Source organism: Canis lupus, chromosome 15 (genome assembly GCF_048164855.1).
Source record: "Canis lupus baileyi chromosome 15, mCanLup2.hap1, whole genome shotgun sequence".
Classification (NCBI taxonomy): Eukaryota; Metazoa; Chordata; class Mammalia; order Carnivora; family Canidae; genus Canis; species Canis lupus.
Window position 1 is genome coordinate 34,917,098 of NC_132852.1, and position 18,263 is coordinate 34,935,360.

The 18,263-nt window shown below is 43.5% G+C and overlaps 1 long non-coding RNA gene across 1 annotated transcript; it reads left to right on the forward strand.

Moving 5' to 3' along the window:
* Positions 1 to 1,726: 1,726 nt before the first annotated feature.
* On the forward strand, positions 1,727 to 16,134 carry LOC140604868 (uncharacterized). The gene is made up of 4 exons (XR_012007689.1): positions 1,727 to 2,024; positions 14,466 to 14,536; positions 15,324 to 15,458; positions 15,823 to 16,134. It is a non-coding gene; the product is annotated as an uncharacterized lncRNA (long non-coding RNA).
* The last annotated feature ends 2,129 nt before the right edge of the window (positions 16,135 to 18,263 follow it).

Consider the following 18,263-nt stretch of genomic DNA (forward strand, 5'->3'; position numbering starts at 1 on the left):
GCTTCTCCTTACTCAAAGGAGAAAAAACATCCCTGCCAGAGAGGCAGGAAGACAAGCTCAGGCAGTGCCGCCAGCCTGGGGGTCTGCCAGCACCTGGGGCGCCCCCCCCCCAGGCACTGGGGTGGGGGTGGGGGTTTGTGAGGAAACAAGAACAGCGAATAATCCTGGCTGGCAGGGCGCTCCCGGAGGAAGTCAGGAGGCTGGCCTGTTAGCGGCCCTCACTTCCCTTATGCCGGTGTGTTTGTTGGCATCGTGCTCCTGTTAATTAAAGGAAGTGTGTGTGCCTTCGGCGCTGGTACCCTGGCCCCAAACATCATTCTTTCCAGGGGTCTCTACCACACTGCCGCCACCGGTAGAATCAATTAGGCTCCCTCCCAAAAGTCAGGCTGCTTTTCCAAGCCCGGAGGTGAAACAACTCCCCCTCCCTGTTCCCTGCTGCCGCTTGGGGCTCACATGTCAGCCCCACGTTTCTCCCTGTTACCATGGCCTGGCAGCTCCAGAGCCTTCTCTGGGGGGGGAGGGGGAGTGGGAGTGGAAATCTGCCCAAACGAATAGAAAAATAACTCTTGGGGGCCAGCCACCAGCCTGCAGATACAGGGGTTCCAGGGCATCTGCTCGTGGGGCTGGAGTCTTATAACCCATCCCCAGCACCCTGCTGCACTGGTGTAACTTTATTTGAGCCTGGCCTTATAAACAATATTTTATGAAGCCAGAGTAAAGGTGCCCCAAGCGAAGGTGAGCAGGCTTCCCTAGGAGTCAGTAAAAGTTACACCTGAGGTATAACAGTCTTCATGAAAATGCCACCAAGGAACTTCCAACTGTCTGGCTGGCTCTCCCCTCCCTCCGCTGAAGAGCCAAGGTCGGGGACAGACCAGCAGACACTGGTGGAGGGGACCCAGAGCTGACGGGCTGGTCAGATGGGCCCTGGGTATACTGGAGGGGAACCCTGATCAAACAACAAGCACTCAGACCCTTTTCAGTTAAATATTATCATGGGAAAGGCTGGTCCCACAGTAAGCTGGGAGCAGCCTGGTGGACTCAGAGGCCAGCTGTTGGGGGGGAGTTCCTTAGGCCTCAGTACTGCATCAGCCTGTGGCAAATCCTGGGGCCCTGTCTTCTTTCCTTCCTCCTTCCTCATGGCTCCTGCCCTTAAAATGTACTGACATCCATAGAGTCATTACAGAATATGTTCATGGACACGCACATACACACACACTTAAATATTAATCGTTGCCTTAGAATAAGATGGGAATGGTTACTACCAATTTACAGATGAGGGAATTAAGGCAGGGAAAGGGAGGAGAGGGAGAGTTCATCTCTATGCTTTGGACTCCAAGCGCAGCATTCTCTCTGCTAAACCACATTGTTTCTCTGGGCTTCCTGCTCTAATTAACTCATTTACATCAAGTGTTTTGGACTTGGTGTGCTTTGATTTCAAAGACTATATGCATTTTACAAGTGTGTTCCAAATTCCTCTCTTTTCTTCCTCCAGCAATCCTAATGTGATGGCTAATAACAGGAACGGAATAGCAGATGTCACTGAGGGATATTATTGAGGGAAGGTGGCCCCTAAAATGATGCCACAGAAGCAGTTCCTTTGAGTAATTTCTACCTTAAAAAGGGGGGAGGGGAATAATGTAGAAAAGCAGCCCTCAGGTAGTTTTCAGCTCTCATGATGCTTTTTAAGTGGCAAAATTTGACTCTTTTGTTTGATTGGTCTGTTCTGCCTCTCCTCAAAGTTAGCTAAATGAAACGAGTAAGAATGTGAAAGTGTGAGAGAAGATGTGCTTTAAACCCCTATATCATGACCAGTTGTCAAGGAAAGGTAGAAACGGTGAGGCCATGAATTTCTGGATGGTTGGATACTCACCAAAAAAGAAAAAAAGGGAGCGTGAGGGACCCAGATGTCCTTGAATTTGTGGAGCAAGCAGTCTTGTTCTCTACTTCAGTAATTGGAGGGCTGGGAGAGGCAGTTTTTGCTCTTCGTCACACCTTGAAGGGATTTTCTATTCCATGGCCTGAAGGTGAGTTGCATCTTTTCTAAAACTCAACCCCTTACCTGGGAGGGCTGTGGGGTTTTTGGCACCCCTTCACTGTACATTTCAGGGAACTGTTGACAACCATCATCCCAAGAAGAAACAGCTTGTCTTTGGGTTCAGATTTTGTGATCACATTCCACGAGTACTGTGAGTGGGCTCGCCGGGTCTCTCCTGCAGTGTCTCTAGAAGAGGGGGTTGTATTCCATGTGCGTGGAGTTAGGGTCTTGGAACACTTCATGATGCTGAGTTTTAGCAGTACAGATTGTTGTTCTAAGTAGGCCTGAGCTTTATTAATGAAATTCAAGGAGAAAATGAGGTTAATGAAGAGATATCAATTAATACCCCTCACCCCAGCCCACCAAACTGGTTGTTGGATTCTTTTGAAACTGGAATATTCTGGGTTTTGTTCTGCTTTTTTTGTGTGTGTTTCTGTTAAAAAAAAAAAAAAAATTCTTTCCAGTGGCATGATTCTGCATCTTGAGACCAGTCTGTGGGTAAATATATGACGAGGCTCTCCACCCCAGGCTGGCTAAGCTTTCCTGGAAGTGAGGTACACCACAGAGCTGCTGAAGCCATGGAGTCAGCTGGGACCAGGTGCTCTTAGCCAGCAGAACTTGAAAACGTTTGAAGGAAAATACTGTGCTGCCCACCCTGGCTGAATACCTTCCTTTCCTGGAGCCTGTGGACTGGGCTCTGCTTAGCAGGAGAGTATGAACCACTGACACGGCTCTGTGAGGTTTACCACTGTATAAGGAGGTGGGGTGGGGTGCTTACTGCAACCTCAGGAAACACAGTTTGGAAACTGCAGTCCTGTTTGCCAAGCCTGCCTCAAATGCAGCCATTGTGCCCGAGAACCAAAGGAAGGCCCTGTCTGCACTGGCATCAAGGACAGCAGTTTTGTTGACAGAGCTAGGCCTGATGCCCCCTGGCCTGGATGAGTTCCCTTTGACCGCCAAGGAAGCGGAGGAAGAAAAGTGCAAACACCTTATCCAGCAGGTTCTTAGCATTTGACCAAAATCTTGGACTTTGAGTAGAGAGAGAGATGGAAACAGAATCAGTTTAAAAAGAGCATCTCGTATCGAGTTGTTCCAAATTCACCAGAAGCTCCCTACTTTGTGTCTCTTAGAGGAGTTTGTTGTACCTAATTCAGAGCCACATGGATTTCCCTTAAAATATACACAGCTTAAAACTGAAAGAGGAAAGGGCCCAAGACAAGACATGTTTGGATTTATGTCAAACTCAGAGCCTTTGGGAGGCAGCATGGAAGGCAGGATGTGGTTTTTTTCAGACTTTGCCTGTCATCTACCTCTTCCATTTATGTCTGTGGCACACTCAGGCCTTTTCTCTCCCCTCTTTCTGGGAGGGACTTCCCATGTCCAATATCTGCAGCTGCACTGTTTTCAGAGCCAAACTGAGACTGCCCTCAGAGTTCCAGAAGTCTCCATACACTTAGCCCTGCCATTCTCAAGAACCCCAGCCTCACATCTCCCCCACTTTATCCAACACCATAGAATGGCCAAGGAGAAGGGGCATCGGAAACCATTAGCCCCAACTCTGTGCTTCAGAAGAGGAAACTGAGTCCCTTCAAAATCCCTAGGTAGGCCCCTATGTCCCCTCACCAAAATACCTTTATTTCACTTTCAATAGTAAATGGCAATTTATCTGGGTATTGAATTTTAGGTTGACAGTGATTTTCCCTCAGCGCCTTGAGAAGGATCTTGCTATAAGTCTTATTATTGGCCCCTTGTAGACCAAACATCTTTCCTTTCTGGTTACTTTAAGATTTTATTCCCCAATGTTCTACAGTTTAGTGTAGTATGCCTAAGTATGGATTTATTTTTATTTATCTCCCATGTGATTCTTTCAACAGTTGTTTGAATCTACCAACATGGGATAATTCCCATTATTAGCAATAATAATCATATATCTTGTTTTGATAATAATCATATATCTTGTCTTAATAATAATCATATATCTATGTTTCTTGTATGCCGTGCTCTACATATGTCATCTCATTTAATTTTCACAATAGTCCTATAACTAGCCATTGTACAATCAGGGAAACTGAGTCACAAGGAGTTAAATCTTTTGTCCATGCTAAGGCAGTAATTGGCAAGGCCATGTTTGGAATCCTGATAGTAGAGTTTGAGTATTGTTTCTTCTTCCGGTTGTCTTCTTCTGGTACTCCTATGAGACATAGGTTGGCTCTTTTCTTTCATCCTTTCTTTTAACTTGTTTTTTTTCTTTTTGTTTGTTTGTTTGTTTTTTAGTTTCTATTTATTTATTCACGAGAGACACACAGAGAGATGTAGAGACACAGGCAGAGGGAGAAGCAGGCTCCCCATGAGGATTCCAATGTGGCACTCCATCCCAGGACCTGGGATCAAGACCTGAGCCAAAGGCAGACACTCAATCACTCAGCCACCCAAGCGCCCCCTAGCCTGTTTTTTATATATCTAATCTCTGTCTCTCTCTGGAGCATTCTGGGCTATTTCCTCACATCCCTTCTCCATTTTATTAATTCCCTCTTCTGTATGTCTAATCTACTATTTAATGTATCCCTTGCCCTTTTGGTTTCAGTAATCATATTTTTCATTTCTAGAAGTTTCCACTGGCTCACTTGAGATCTTTCTACTCTTCTTAAAATAGTGTCTTGTACTGCTTGTAGGAATATCATTTGATTTTAAAACCATTTAAAAAATACTAGTTTTGTGGTCTCTATCCAATAGTTTATCTATTATCTAAAGTTTTGAGGAGTCTAACCCCTCCTGTTTATTTTGACTGCTGACTCTTGTACATGGTAGATTATTTCTCTCTCTGTTTTTAAAATTTTTTATTGTAGGCAGAGCTTTATTTTCCCTGTGGGAATTCTCTGTGGCCTGGAGTGTTGAAGTTTAATTCCAGTGGTTTTATATTTGCTCCTGCCAGGTATCCTAGGGGTATCACTGGCTAAAGACCAATGTTACGTTAATTTCTTGGCTTGGGATTTCCTTCTGATGCAGGTAGTAGATATTTGGGCTCTAAACTTGTGCCAGGCACAAGACTGGGGTTTTGATTTTTTTTTTCTTAGGGGACTGTTTTTTCCCATTTAGAGTCAGGGCAGAAAAGAGCTTCCTTGGTGTCTTTCTGAGTTGATGGCTTTTCTGAGAGCATCTGAACTATACGTTGGTGACTGTCTAACCCTCACTTCACCAAGGCTTGAGGCATCATCCTGTCCTGTATGGGTGTGAAAAGCCAAACCGTTAGCCTTTGCTGGATTAGATCATCTGCCCAGGACCATGGCAGTGTAAGTTTCAGAGTCTGCTGTTCAAGTTATGCCTTTTCACTCCAGCACCTTTCCTACCTATCAAGCTCATCTGTGCTTTTCTATTTATTTTAATATTATTTTTTAAAACTTGTGGTAAAATACACATAAGATTTACCATCTTAACCATTTTTAAGTGTACAACAGTTCAGTTGGCATTAAGTACATTCACATCATGCAACCATCACCACCATCCATCCACACAACTCTTTTCGTCTTGCAAAACTGAGACTCTGTACCCATTAGACAATATAGGTCTTTATTCCTCCCCCTGCCAATCTCTGGCAACAACAATCCTATCATCCGTGTCTATGAATTTGAAATCATACAATATTTGTCATGTTGTGACTGTGTTATGTTGTTTAGCATTTCTTCAAGGCTTATCCATCTTGTAGCTTGTGTTAGAATTTCCTTAATTTTTTTTTTGAGAGACATAGAGAGAGAGAGAGTGTGTGTGTGTGTGCGTGTGTGTGTGAGTCGGGTGGGGGAGGGGGAGAGGGAGAGGGAGAGAGAATCTTCTTTTTAAAAAAAAAAATTATTTATTTATTAATGAGAAACACACAGAGAGAGGCAGAGACGTAAAGGAGGAAGCAGACTCCCTACAGGGAGCTTGATGCAGGACTCAATTCCAGGATCCCGGGATCATGACATGAGCCAAAGGCAGAGGCTCAACCATTGAGCCACCCAGGTGCCCCAGGAGAGAGTGAATCTTAAGCAAGTTCCACACTCAGCATGGATCCCAATGCAGGGCTCAGTCTCATGATCCTGAGATCGTGATCTGAGCCAAAATCAAGAGTCAGAAGCTTACCCAACTGAGCCACCCAGGTACCCCAAGAATATCCTTCATTTTTAACACTGATTAATATTCCATTATAGGGACACCTGGGTGGCTCAGTGGTTGAGTGTCTGCCTTCAGCTTAGGGCATGACCCCAGGGTCCTGGGATCAAGTCCCACATTGGACTCCCTGCTTCTCCCTCTGCCTATGGCTCTGTGTGTCTCTCATGAATAAATAAATAAAATCTTTTTAAAAAAAATCCATTATATGCATATGGCACATTTTTTTATCCATTCATCCATCAATGGACAGTTGGATTGCTCTACTGTCCATTGATTATTGTGAATAATGCTGCTAGGAACATGGGTGTGCAAATATCTTTTCAAGGCCCTGCTTTTAATTCTTTTGAGTATATATCCAGAAGTAGAATTGCTGATCATATGGTAATTCTATTTTTAATTTTTTTAGGAGCTGTCACATGTTTCCCACAGTAGCTGTATCAATTTTTCCACATTCCTGCTAACACTTGTTATTTCCTGTTGTTTTGTTTTTGTTTTTATAGCAGCCATCCTATGTGGCCTTCCTATATAGACATCTTAATGGGTGTGGTATCTCATTGTGGTTTTGCTTTGCATTTCCCTAATGGCTAGTTGAGTATATTTTCATGGGCTAATTGACCATTTGCATATCTTTGTAGAAATGTCTATTAAAGCATCTGTCCATTTTTTTTAAATCAGGTTGTTGTCATCATCATACATTTAAAGAGTTTTATTTCATAAGGCATTTCTAATTTTTATATGGGAGGATTTCTATTCTGTCCTATGGCTATTTTGCTGGATCAGGGAGCCTCCAAGATTCCCCTTCTGATGCCTTTCAAAACTGTACCCTCTGTAATTTTCAGTTCCACAGCCAGGAACTCTCCCTTTTCTAGAATGTGCCTTCTCTGCTTCCTTATCCTAATTGGCCTGACTTTGCCCTAATGATACCACTGTCCTTGAAACTCCTCAGATGAACACTCCCCTCCTACCCTTTCAAAGCACAAAGGCATCTTGGATTCAGAGGTAGAGTTGAGCATTTATTAAAGACATTTAGTCTTGGGGCTATTGGGTGGCTCAGTTGGTTAAGTGTCTGACTTCCACTCAAGTCATGATCTCAGCGGCCTGGGATTGAGCCCTACCTTGGGCTCTGTGCTCAGTGGGGAGTCTGCTTGTTGCTCTGCCCCTCTCCCTGCTCATGTTCTTCTCTCTCTCAAATAAATAAAATCTTTGGAAGAAAGAAGAAAGAAAGAAAGAAAGAAAGAAAGAAAGAAAGAAAGAAAGAAAGAAAGAAAGAAGAAAGAAAGAAAGAAAGAAAGAAAGAAAGAAAGAAAGAAAAAGAAAGAGAAGAGAGAAATTACATTTTTCTCCTCACTCCAACTTCTGTATCCCCTTCAGTGTCCACTAGGCACCCAGTAACCATGGGAGCCTCAACCTCACTGGGGTGTGGATTGAAACCCAACTTTGGAGATACAGCTATAGGACTTCAAAATTCCATTTCCCTAGGGGCACTGGGTAGCTCATTTAGTTAAGCATCTGCCTGCAGCCCAAGTCATGATCTCAGGGTCCTGAGATTGGGCCCACATTGGGCTCCCTGCCTGCTTCTCCCTCTCCCTCTGTTCCTCCCCCCTGCTCGTAAGTGCTCATTCTCTCTCAAATAGATAAATAAAGTCTTTAAAAAACAAAAACAAAAACAGGGATGTCTGCAAGGCTCGGTGGTTGAGTATCTGCCTTTGGCTCAGGTCATGATCCCAGAGTGCTGGGATCGAGTCCCGCATCGGGCTCCCTGCAGGGAGCTTTCTTCTCCTTCTGCTTATGTGTCTGCCTATCTGTGTGTGTGTCTCTCATGAATAAATAAATAAAATCTTAAAAAAAAAAAGAAGCAAAAAAATTCCATTTCCCTGATCACCATGGTTCCTAATCACTCTGCACTTTAATCTTGTCACCAACAAAAACAGATGGGATAAGAAGCCTACCTTAAGAGCCTGGCTTAGGAGAATTAAATGAAATAGTGCACTTCAGATGCCTAGCCAGTTCCTAGCACATGTGAGCACTTATGAAGTTTATTTCAAGTTCACTTCATTTTCACTCTACCTTTATCAACCTCTGGCTAGCAGTTGATTTTTATTCTCACTCAAACAATTCTCCTCTTGCTCTGTGACCCTATCTTCATAACCATTTGTATAAGTTTCCTGCTATAACAAATTAGCACCAACTTTGTGACTTAAAACAACAGAAATTTATTTTCTCAAAGTTCTAGAGGCCAGAAGTTCAAAATCAGTGTCACTGTCTGTTGGCAAGGACACATTTCCCTCTATCAGGAGGCTGTAGGGGAAAAATCTTGCCTTTTCCAGCTTCCAGGGGCTGCCAGCATTCTTGGCTTGTGGTCACGTCACTCCAATCTCTGCCTCTGTGGTTATAGTACCTTCTCTTCTCCTGTGGGCTACATCTCCCTCTATAAGGACATGATTGCATTTAACCCACCTAGGTAACCCAAGATAATTTCCTTGTCTCAGAATCCTTCACCTAATCACATCTGCAAAGTTCATTTTTAGTCATGTAAGGTAACAATCACAGGTGCTAGGGGTTAGATTGTGGTTATCTTTTTTGGGGAGAGGGGTTTCTGTTTAGCCTGCCACACCTGCTCTACCACCCTCTTTCCCAGTCCTATTGAACCTGGTTTTCAACCACATTATATTATCTAGTCATTCATTACTTCCTGTACCTATAACTTTTCATTCTAGATTCACTCCCCTTCTCCTCACACCTTCTCCTTCACAACTGTGCCCCATTGTTGGTCATTTCTACCACATTTTCCTCAGAACCTCCAGTGACCCCACTGCTTTGGCTTTCTGCCATCCTAGTCCTTCTCATCCACCCAAAGCAGCAGAAGCCATGAAGTGGGAGCTCTCTTAACTCCTTTCTTTTTCCTCTAAAGTAATGAATGTATTTCCTCCCTCTCCCTTCCTTACCTTCCTCCCTCCTTCTCTTTATCTCTCTCCACGTTGGGTTGTGGACTGTTTAGGGAGTGGGTGAGTGAAAGAGGAATGGGGAAGGAGGTTGTCCAAATTGCAGACCTGATTGATAGTAGGCTCTAAGATATCTGGAAGTATGTTGGTTTAGCCAACACAACTATCAAACTGGCCTTAGTCAGAGCCAACCCAAGAGAAAATGTTGGTCAAGCTCTGGTTGCTGGGAGTGAGGGTGGAGTGCTATCACTCACTAAAACCAAAAAAGCAGATGATGCTGTAGACAAGTCTGTTTTCTAATAGGTACTTGCATTTTTCTGGTTGTCATCTGACATGACTAAATATCTCAGAGAGTGGATGAGAAGGAATCTTGCATTTCTGATCCACTCCAGGCATTTAAATAGTCAAATCCTTAATAATACTCTAGGTTATACCTGGAAGGCCTCTGGCCTAGTGCATAGAACCTCCATACACGCTTGGCAGTAGAGACTGGAGTGTCCACATTTGATTCTTCCTGAACCTGATCTCTTACAAACCTGTTGCCTGGACTCTCTTGAGGCACCTGTAGTGTCAGGATAGTCCAGTTGAGAAGGATAATATTTTTCTGAACTTTTGGGGCAAGAAGATTATTTTAAAGGCTCAAATTCCTTTTTATATCTGCCTCTGTTCCTCGCCCACCCCCACCAAGTATACATACAGTAAGTGCAACCATTTCTCTGGCCAAAAGAAGACTAGTAAGGCATGTACTTACCGAGATCATTCGTTTGGGTTCAAATTAAGAATGATTGCTTTTGAAGCCTAGAGACACCATTTTGAGGAGGGCCCAGCATCCTGTGATAATGACATACAACCCTGATACAAACCTCAGTTCAATTCTCAGGTCTTTTTATTGGCTCAGAAATCATATCTTCTCCTTCCAGCTTCCCCATTCCTTTCATCTTGCAAGCTGCAGCTGAAGCCAGCTCTAGCACTTGGTGCAGAGGAAGGGAAAGAATCATAGAGAGGATGACCTTCCTCTCTCAGATGGGCTTGGAGTTTCCACTGGGCAAGCCTGAGAATGCTCTGGCCTGCCCCGCCTGGACCCAGCGAGGGCACTTTAAGCCAGAAGGTAGGCTCCCAGATCCTCAGTCAGAACCAATAATGAAAAAAAGGACTGTCATATTTGTCTCTCTTGCAGCTCATACCCTGTATTCTGCCTTTATACATTTATACTCTGTCTCCCATGCTATTTCTCATCCCCTAACTTCTTGACTCCTGGACTTATTTCTTTTTATGATTTCATATTCACTGCTTGGATCAGATGTTTAATACTAGTCCTCTAATACTAATACCACTAATACTCAGTGTCTTCTTCTGTACCAGGTAATCATTTTTTCCTGGTCCAGGTAACACTACCGTGGCCAGTACCCCTGCCAGGAGATATCTATTATTGACACATGGGATCCGGACAATGCCAACCTCTTATAACCAGTGCCTTCTGGATAGCTTCCTCAGGATATCTTCTAGGCATTATTCTCTCCCCTGAAAACCTGCTCTCCATCCTGTATTCTTTCTGTTTGTTAATTATGTCATTAATGACTCAGTTATTCAAGCCAGAAATCAAAGAGCCACACTAAACCCCTCTTTTCACTTAGCCTCACTTCCAGTTTCTTATTAATACTACCTCTCAAAAGTATCTCAAATTTATCCCTGCCTTTCTCTCTTCACTCTCCTGCCTTAGCTCAGACTCATCATTTTAACCTAGATTTCCTTACTGGTCTCTTGAGTTCAATCTTTCCTCATCCCATCCCAATGCACCTTCCACAATGCCATTGAATGGTATGTAAAATGCAGACTTGACTCAGTCTACTTCCTAATTTAAAATACTCTAATGGCTCCTCAATTGCTGCAGAACACATCCAAAATCCTTGACATAGTAGAGAAAGAAGATCCATCATGTTCTGGTAGTTGCTTTGTCCTCCTGCTGTATTTCTTGCCATTTCCTCCTGAGCACACGCAACTTACTACAGCTTGTGCCCCAAAACTGCCAAGTGCTTTTACAGTCCCCTTTTGTATATTTCCTTTGCCTTGAACTCTCTTTCTAACCTCAGCCACCTTTTGTCAGGTAAATTTCCACTCATCATTTAAGACATGGATCAAATGTCGTCTCCTAATTAACATCAAACTAGCATCACTCATCTTTTGGTGGGAAGGGAGTTATGGTGATTTTTCACTTTCTATGTCACATATTTTGTTTGAATTTTCTTGAAACAATGTATTGCTGTAATAATTTTTTAAAAGATTATTTTTTTCACCTTCTCTTTGAAAACTTCACTGTCTTTCCCCTCCAGATAGAATTAATTATGCTGTCTTTCAAGGCATATATACATATATTACTTTCATAAATGATTTTAGAAAACTATTTTTTATTGTTATTGTTTATATATACCTTCTCAGACAAACTGTAACAATCTGAAGACAAGAATTGTGTCCTATCCAACTTAATACCTCCAGCACCTAGCATAATACCTAATACATAGGAAAGGCTCCCAAAATGTTAGTGAAACAGGAATAAATTGCCTGAGTTCACTTAATTGATTAACATTAGAGTCTATATTAAAATTCAGGTCTCTAGATTTCTACTCCACTCTTTTTCCCATTTTGCTATATCATTGTCTGTGGAAAAGTGTGATCACACAGCTGCATGGTGTCTTAGCAAGGCAGCACATGTGAGAGGAAAGAGTACTCGCCTCATTTGTTAAATCGAAGAATTGCCTGCCTTTCTGCCCATTCTTTATGAGGACCAACTGGGGCAATGTTTGTGAACCCTCTTGGTAAAATGAGAAGTTGCATATAGAAAAAAAGGATCATTATAAACATTTAGTTCACTATAGCTTTCATCTTTAACAAATGGACTATAAGTTAGAACAAATGTTTCCATGTTATTCTAAAGTAATCAAAAGAGAGCTTATCCTTTATTCTCTGATCCTCAAGGACAATAAGTCATGGATGAGAAGCTTCCTGCATAGCTAGGAGACAGTGCCATTCTGGGTTTCTGCACTATTTTAGTACATATATTATGCTGGCAACACCTCTCCTCCATCACTTGAAGATGGTTCACTATTCACTTTACCCAGGTGTGTAACTGTGAATCCCAAAGATGGTTTTATGCGTAGAAAGCAGAGCCACACATTTTCCTCCTGACTGTGGATTTCCAAAGTCCTCCATAACATACAATAATGTACTCTTGAGACAACTATACAAAAGACCTTCTGAAAACAGGACAAGACCTTAGAAATTACAAGTAAGATAACAGAGATGAAAGATTTAATAAAAGAGTTGGAAGTTAGAGATAAAATCACCCAGAAAGTAAAACCAAAAGACAAAGAATTGGAAAATAGAAGAAAAAAAAAAAAAAGAAAATTATAGGACAAATCCTTCAGATGCAATGTCTGAACAAAAGGTTCAAAAAGAGAGAATAGGAAATGCAAATCAAAACCACAGTGAGGGGAGCCCCGGTGGCTTAGCTGTTTAGTGACGCCTTCAGCCCAGGGCATGATCCTGGAGACCCAGGAACGAGTCCCGCATCGGGGTCCCTGCATGGAGCCTGCTTCTCCCTCTGCCTGTGTCTCTGCCTCTCTCTCTCTTTGTCTCTAATAAATAAATAAAATCTTAAAAAAAAAAAAAAAAACCACAGTGAGATGTCACCTCACACCTGTCAGAGTGACTAGTATCAAAAAGACAAGAAATGGGGGCGCCTGGTTGTCTCAGTCAGTTAAGTGTCCAACTCTTTTTTTTTTTTAATAAATAAATAAATTCATGAGAGAGCTCTCTCTCTGGGCTGAAGGCGGTGCTAAACCACTAAGGCACCCAGGGTGCCCCTAAGTGTCCAACTCTTGATCTCAGCTCAGGTTTCAATCTCATGGTCGTGAGTTCAGGCCCTGCACTGGGCTCCAAGCTGGGCATGGAGCCTACTTAAAAAAAAAAAAAAAAAAAAAAGACAAGAAAAGACAAGTGTTGGTGAGGATGTGGAGGAAAGTGAATCACTGTGTGCTGTCAGTGGGAATATAAATTGGTACAGCCACTATGAAAAACAATATGGAGATTCCTCAAAAATTAAACATAGAAATACCATATGATCCAACAATTCCATTTATGAGTATAACTCTGGGAAACGAACAAGGGGTAGTGCAACAGGAGGTGGGTGGGAGGATGGGGTGACTGGGTGATGGACACTGAAGGGGCACTTGATGGGATGAGCACTGAGTGTTATGCTATATGTTGGCAAATCGAACTCCAATAGAAAATATACATTACATATGTATTTATTCATGAGAGACAGAGAGAGGCAGATATACGGGCAGAAGGAGAAGCAGGCTCCTCGCAGGGAGCCCAATGTGGGACTGCAATCCAGGGGCCCTGGGATCATACTTTGAGTCAAAGGCAGATGCTCAACCACTGAGCATTTAATTTTAAAATTAAAAATTTTGAATTATTTTATTTTATTATTTTTTAACAAAAATTTTTAAAAGAGAGTGAACAGAATAGTGGAAGGAGGAAATTGTTAATGAAATAATTCCATTTCTTAGACTCTAGGGCTTGCATTTCTTGATTAAAAGGGTTCACTGAGTACCTGGCACAGTGGCTGAAAATAAAACTACACCAAGTATATTATCATGAGATTTCAGAATGTTGGGATCAAGGAAAAGATCCAAAGAGCTTTCCAAGAAAGAGAGAGAAAAAAAATCTCATGCAAATTATAAGTATCAAAATGGCATTAGATTTCTCAATAGCAACCAGAAAGTTAGATGACAATGGAGCAATTTCTTCCAAATTCTGAGGGAAAATTATTTCCAGCCTAAAATTCTATATCCAGCCAAACTCCAGGAGAGAAGAATGCATTTTCAGATAATCAAGGTCTCAAAAGCTTTGCTCCCATGTACTCTTTACCCAGAAGATCCTGGTGGGATAGACTCCACAAAAATAAGGAAGGAAACCAAGAAAGTTACTAAGAAGACCATGGATCCAACACAAGGGAAGGTGGGACTCCCCAGGCTGATGTGAGGGAATCACCCTAGGGCAGCCTTGATAGAGTGACAGTCCATGTGAAGGTCCCAGGGCAGTGGGAAGGATTTCCTCAAAACATTTCTCCAATTGGGAGAACAATCTGGGGAAAGTGTGAGGTTGAATTATTTAGATAAGTACATAAACAAACTAAGCAAACAGAGAAGATACTCAGAATGTGAATGTTGACTTAACTGCATTTTAACAGTGTTGGGATGATGTCGGGGGCTGGGGAGTGTGAGCTTTTGAGGTGTGGGTGGTGGTGGCATGGAAGAGCTAAATCCTATTTTCCATGGTAGGAAGTCAAGAAATGATTAAAGCTGGAAAATGAAGAAGCAGCAACATAATCATGTAATTTGGAAATATGAGGGTAAATATTAGATGAATCAGCTCAGATAGTTGAATTTATTATTTCTGGGAAGTGGGAATAAGGGAGGTAAGACTTGGTGGGGAGGGGGTTGCTGTTCAGTTTAGGGTGGTTTTAAACATGCCTTGTAGAATGATCCCCCTCAGACCTCTGTGAGTGGCTCACATCCCTGCCGTATCACCTGGGCTTCTTCAGAAGCCCCATCCTTGGGCTGTACCTCCAACAAATTTTTACTTAGCTGGCCCGGGGTGAAGTCTAGGCTTCAAGGTTTTAAAACATTTTTTCCAGATGAGTCTAAACTTCAGGCCTGTTTGAGAAGTTACATGTATAACTTTGATACAAATTAAAACTAACTATATATAAATAAACCTAGGATAGTTCTGGGCACTCTATCCTTAAATGTTAATACTTCCAATCCGACTAAGGGTGGCCTGAAAAGCTCAAGGCTTGGCTTCACTCAAAACCTCTGGCATTTGAATTTCTTACCAGTCAGAAAAGCACATGGCATTGTCAATCAGAAATTCTTTAGCGGAGGAGAGCCTTTCATGGGGGGGGGGGGGGGGGGGGCAGGGGTATGGATGAAGCAGAATACCTGGGAGCTGCCAGAGGATTAACTTTACATGGAGGTGTGAATGGCATGCATCTGATCCTTCCCCAGAAGGGTCACGGAGCAGAGGTCACAAGAGTAATGAGAGCCCGAGATGGAGAAGAAGGGGAGGAGACTTCAGGTGGGGGAGGGGAAGAAAGAGGCAACGCTGTGGAACTTCCACCACTTTTTCTCCAATTTCAGACAGCCTCTCCTGCTCTCTTAAGAAACCCTTGAAGAAGCCAATTTGAGTCTGCCCACGAATTAATGGCCCTGGCTGGTGGCTTTCGGGAGACAGCATCGTTATTCTCTGTTCTCTTTTCTGGTCTCTGGGTCAAGGTGAGCTGTGTTCCATCCTCTGGAGGAGGGCGGCCGCCTGCCGCTGTGGGTCACCTTGGAAGAATGGCCTTATTATTCCCGCAGTCATCACTATCTTCCCCGACACATCTACAGGTGTACCCTTTCTTCGGGTGCCCCTTGCAGGTTTCTCTTCTCTGCTCTTGGCCTCCTATGGATACAGGAGCCTGCCTGTTATTCACCATACGGTGTATGGTTACCCTCTTTGATTTGCTGCTGTTTGAACCAGATGCTGTCTGTCTTGTAGCATTTAATCCCTTGAAAGGTTGAAGGATGCAATTTATGTGAATGATGGCTCTTTATAAGAAGGCAAAGTCATATTGCACTTCATGCTTATCTCGAACAGATTTCCTTGTCTCCACTCCCATCCTAATGAAGAGATTAATGCATCAAGAAGTACCTCTTGGTGACTTTAAACTGCCGATCTCCTGAGGAATGCCAGCACATTCTAGTGATCACTAGGAGTCTGGAGGCTTCAGTCGCTGCTCTTCCCCTTCTGCACTGAGACACCTCAACCATATCCTGCATCATAAATCTAGGGGAGTGCGAAGCCTCTGTCTAGAGAAACGGCACTCTTCCTTGTGGCATTTTAAATGTCTAGATAGGAACAGACATAGACCAGAGAGGTGGCTTTTAAAATAAATTTCTTTGTATTGAATCATTTGTGTATTTGGTATCATTTTCCTCTGACTTCTATTCAAATTTTCAGATATATCGAGGATGGAGCTGACATAATAAAATCGCCTTTCAAATTATTCGATTAGCATTTTTAAAACCTACAAGAAAAAAAAGAAAAAAATCTCACTCAGATGAATGAATCATAGATATGATAGGGGTGGAATCCTCAGATGGACAGGAGACAGTTGCATTTATTGACTCCTAGACACTACAATTAAAAGTTACATTGCATCCTCTGAAACCTGAGCTCTTATACTATACAGACATAAGAGCATTTCAAATAATCAACATCTGAGAAAAACAGCTTATACAAATAAGCCTAATAGGGAAAAAAGCACTTAAAACAGTGCCTAGCACATAGGAAACACTCAATAAACCTATTACTGGCATACTATTTTATTTTTTTAAGATTTTATTTATTTATTCATGAGAGACAGAGAGGCAGAGACATAGCAGAGGCTCCCTGTAGGGATCTGCAGGGACTCTCTGCCCTGGGGATCTCAGGACCCTGGGATCACACCCTGAGCCAAAGGCAGATGCTCACCTGCTGAACCACCCAGGCGTCCCACTGGCATATCATTTTAGCACAAGACCCTGGTATAAAATTGGCTACAGCCCTTTGTCCAGGAAAATGTTGGATTATGGCTCTGCCCTAAACCCCCACTATGTGGGCCCAGACCCCATGCAGGTTCTGAGGATGCATGACTCCTGATTTGGCTAGAGAGAGAAGACATTGCCTACAAAGAAGGAACAATCCATTCTTGGGCGAGGGGGAGGGGGTTATTAGGAAAACCTGAGATGTTTTCTGAAGGAAGAAACCCTCCTTCAATCTCAAACCCAATGGGAATAGGAGTTCATTGGCCAGATGGGGTCAAGGGAAGCCTTTTCCAGGCAAAGGCAGAGCTTACCTAGGCTTGAAGGGAAGTGTGGCAGGGGGAGAGGGTATTTTTCAGGGAAGCAGGACAGATGAACCTAGAGGGTAAGCAGTAAGTAGATCCTGGAGAGTCCAATGCACTGGAAGGAGTCTGGCTGGACTTGACTCAGTGGGGCTGCAAGAGGGCTTTCAGCAGATGGTGTGTTTGCATGTGTATTTGGTGTGTGTGGACTGGGTTAAATCACCGTAAACAGTAAGGCTCTCTGGAGACAGCGGGACAATTCAGGGAAGAACTAGAGATTAAGTGAAGAGGCCGCATAATAAAATCATGATCAAAAGGAGCCCGATAATCTAGGGACTAGGCAGTATGGCACAGATCCGGAAGGAAGAGGTTAAGGATGGGGGAATCTTCCCGGAAGGGAGGGACTGGTAGAAACTGCTGGATGCTACAGAGGCAGAGGAGATAGAGAGCGAGCAGCTCTCACATGGTGTTTATTTGGTCTCACGGATTCCCTGGGGTGAGTGGGGGATCAGGAGAGCAAGCCTGGGAAAAATGCACTCCTGAGCCCTGCCCTGGGCCAGAGAATTGGCATGTGCAACCCACTCTGCAGATGATTCTTAGGCACACTGAGGCTTAAGGATTGCTGTGTGACTCGCGGGTATTAGAACTCGGAAGAGGCCGGAGAGGGCTTTGAAGGGAGAACTCACGCCTCCAGCTCGCCAGGCAGGGCTGGCATTCAGGAGAGAGGCAGCCTGCAGGTTTACCCTGGATGAAGCTGGGCTCTGCACACCTGCTCCTGTGGCCTGCGTATAGTCTGCGTGTGAGGAGTTCTCACTCCAGTGGGGCTGAGCTCTGTGCTCTTCTGAAAATGGCCACGTTTGTGTGGTGAGTAAAGCCCAGGCAGAGGAGAGAGAGCCAAGAGCAAAGCTGCAGGAGCGGGCTTACAGCCATCGTACCATTCCTTACTGGCTGTGTGGCTAGAAGCAAATTGCTTGCCTTCTCTGAGCTTCCAGCTGATGACTTTTCAAAAGAAGACAGTGGAATCTGTCCCAGCTCCCTCACCCAGCTGTCCTGGCTGTTAATTGTCTGGTTGTCCAGAGGGTGTCTGGGGGAGGGAAAGATTGTAGCCTGAGCTGGTGGAGAGCAAGAGAGGCAATGAGGCAAGACACTCCAAAGTGAGGAGAGAGTCTAATGACATTAGCTATTCATAGGGGGGCTTTAAACGTACAGTAAC